This window comes from Corvus brachyrhynchos, unplaced genomic scaffold (assembly GCF_000691975.1).
Source record: "Corvus brachyrhynchos isolate BGI_N302 unplaced genomic scaffold, ASM69197v1 scaffold580, whole genome shotgun sequence".
Taxonomy (NCBI): domain Eukaryota; kingdom Metazoa; phylum Chordata; class Aves; order Passeriformes; family Corvidae; genus Corvus; species Corvus brachyrhynchos.
The window spans coordinates 606,227-609,598 of record NW_008240032.1 but is presented as its reverse complement, the minus strand read 5'-3'; positions in this window follow the sequence as shown (position 1 = coordinate 609,598).

Genomic DNA, 3,372 nt, shown 5'->3' with positions numbered 1-3,372 from the left:
GGAATGCATCAGGAACACAAAGATTCTTTCTCCAGGAAGACAATTCCACACTGAGAATACATCACGGGGAAATGTTGATTCTTTCCATATTTTCCATGGGATATTTTCAATTGTTCACCCCTCAGAAGTCCTTTTCTGGTGCTTTTTATGGAAACCCTCAATAACTCATCCCAGCATATGGCTTAGGGATCCTATAAACAGCTGGAATAACAAGGCCCTGCACAAAAAGCTGGAACGAAAACATTTCTGGACCTTAAAAGACTCCACGATTCTTTTCCCACTCCAAAACATCGCTGAATTTCCACTCCCCGATCCAAGGCTGGGAGTTAAAAATAAATCTGCTGGAAAGCTGCTCCGGGCAGGAATCTGGGAACAGACCACCGTGGGATCCAGGACCACCAGAGCTGCTTGGGATGGAGATTCCCAAGGCAAAGCCCAGAGGATGAGTTGGAATTTGGGATGCAGGATGCTGGAAAAGGGGCGTGGATACTCATCCCAGTGGAGATCCCACTCCCAAAATGTGACACGAGCTCAGCCAGCACCAGCCCCTTGGTTTGTGTCCCTTCTTTGTTCCTTGCTTTAATTAAACTCCCAATTAAGAGCTGCCCAAAGCCCGGCGCATTTGGATTTAATTGGCCACTTATTCTCTGCAAGGAAAATAATCATTAACGTCGACGGAGGAGCTGCAATTATCCCGGATTCCTATGGATTCTCCACTGCCAGCGAGAGGAGCCAGGCACATCCCAGAAAGGGACATGGACGCTCCCGAGTGTCATCATCCCTCAGGGAACAGAGCGAAACTCCAGCTCCGGGTACTCCGGATCAAGCTCCATCTCTTCCCCCTCCTCCTCCCTGGATTGGCATTTTTCATCCCAGTTCTCCCATGGATCAGTGCCAGATCCCACCCCACTCCACAGTAAATATCCCTGAGCCAGGGCTGGCAGGAAAAATCAGGAATTTCCTGGCGTGAATCGTATCCAGCCCCTCACCTCTACCCCGCTGCTCTACCTGGTCACGACATCCCAAAGCTCCTCTCCTGTGGAGAGCATCCCGCTGATCCATGGGGACAATGGACGGGATGGACAAATCCAGCCTGGTCCCAGGCAGGGACGGGCAGAGTTTGGGATGGGGCACCCCCAGCTCTGCCCCACTCCAGGCCCTGCTCTACCTGGCCAGGACACCCCAAACCTTTGGAATCCTTGATCCCCCTATGGAGAGCATCCTGCTAATCCAGGAGGGAATCTGGAGACAGGGATGGACAAACCCAGCTGGATCCCAGGCTGGGATGGGCAGATCTTGGGCAGAGGCACCCCCAGCTCTGCCCCCGCTCTGGCCAGGCCCATCCTTCCCCATCCTGAGGATTCCCAGCTCCATGCCCGTTAATTCCCGTGGGATCGCTCATTGCCACGACGCCGCAGCCGATCCCGGAGAATCCAGCCCTGCCCGTAGGCTGCCCGCAGCCCCCAGACCCCATCCACGGGCGGCTCCACCCGGTGCTGCCTCTGTTCCATCCACTCCCTCCTTCCCGGCCTCTCAGCCGCCAGCCCAGCTGGAGTTCCACCCCTCCCTCATTAAGGAATTGATTTAATTTGCTCTGCTCCATAATCCTATTGCAGTTTAACACGAAAAACCAGCCCGGGCTTTTCTCACCTTCCACCAGGCTCATCCCAGAGCTCCCTCAGCTCCCCCCGACTCCGCTTCCCAAAGAACTCCAAAATTGGAATTTTTTCTATAGATCCACTTGTTTTCCGGGAGCGCTTGGCGCAGGGATGGGCGCTGACTGCTGAACACCTTCCGACAGCTCCAGGCTGCTGCTGGTTGGGATTTTGGGATTCCCACATTCCCTGTTTTGCTTCCAGCTCCTCCAGGAGCGCTCACCCCACCCCGCCGAGGGAATCCTGTCCCGTGCTCCCTACCTGGGCCGTGGAGGAGTTTGGCCAAGAAAAACATCTTTTGAGTGGTTTTTTAATTGAATTTTTTGGAATTCAGAGTTCAGAGGGAGCTCTGGACATGGCTGGGGGGGAAAGAAATCACCCCGTGCCTCGGTTTACCCGTAAAAGATCCGCAAATAATCCGGGAACAGGGAGCGGCTCCTCTCCCAGAAGTGCTGGGGACAGTTTTCCCAGGGACATCCACATCTCCTCCACGTTTCCCTGCTCTCCCTTTCCCCCAGATATTCCTGGGGTTGGATGTGCCCCTGTTTGCCTTTTTCAATTGGTTTTTTCCGTATTCTCCCCTTTTTTTTTAATCTTTATTTCTCATTTTTCTTGTATCCCGTCAATTCCAGGCTCCAGAATCTCTTGGCTCTTCCCAGCAAAGAGACAGAGGAAAAAAAACTAATTTCCAGCCCTCCTGAGTGGGAAGAAACCCCCTGAAATTTGCACCTGAAAGCCTCGAAACCAGAAAAAAAATCCCCCAAATCCCAGAGCTTTTAAGCCTTGAAATTTGCACCTGAAAGCCTCGAAACCAGAAACAAAAAATCCCCCAAATCCCAGAGCTTTTAAGCCCCACCTGAGGGGCTCCATGGGAAGTTTTGGACACCCAGAAAAGTTTATTATCCCATAAAATGAACCTGAGGAGGAGGAGCTGTGGGGAAGAACTTGCTGGGGAGCAGCCTCCTGTATCCTGATTAATCCCAAAATTAGCCCTGAGAGGATTTTTCTGGGATCTGAACGAATTATTCCCATTTTTCGGGGCATTTTCAGCCCCGCCCCCTGCCCGCTGCCCATCACAGGAAGGTGAAAATGAACATTTGCCCTCCTGAGGGTTTTTCCTCCATCCCCGAGGAGCGGCCGATCCCTCGGGATGGATCCCGGGAATTGCAGCCTCCCAAACCCAGCCCCGCTGAGATCCGGGAGGGTTTTGGTGACAGCTGGAGCTCCTGGGAGCGCCCAAATCTCCGGACAGATGGTTGGGCTGATGACACAGCTCGGGTCACCCAAGAGCACCCTGCGCTTCCAGCAGCTCCCGAGGGACGGGAAACATTCCCTCTCCCAGCCTCGCATCAGGAAGGAGCATTTTTAGCCCCTTTTCCACCATTTTTGCCCCCTTTCCACCATTTTTTCCTCCTTTTTTTGCCCCTTTTCACCATTTTTGCCCATTCTCCACCATTATTTGCCCATTTTCCACCACTTTTTGCCCGTTTTCCATCATTTTTTGCCCACTTTCCACCAGTTTTGCCCATTCTCCACCATTTTTGCCCATTTTCCACCATTTTTTGCCACTTTACACCATTTTTGCCCTTTTCCACCACTTTTTGCCCGTTTTCCACCATTTTCCCTCCTTTCCAGCATTTTCCCCCATTCTCCACCAGTTTTTGCCCATTTTCTACCATTTTTTGCCCCTTTCCACCATTTTTGCCCATTTTCCACC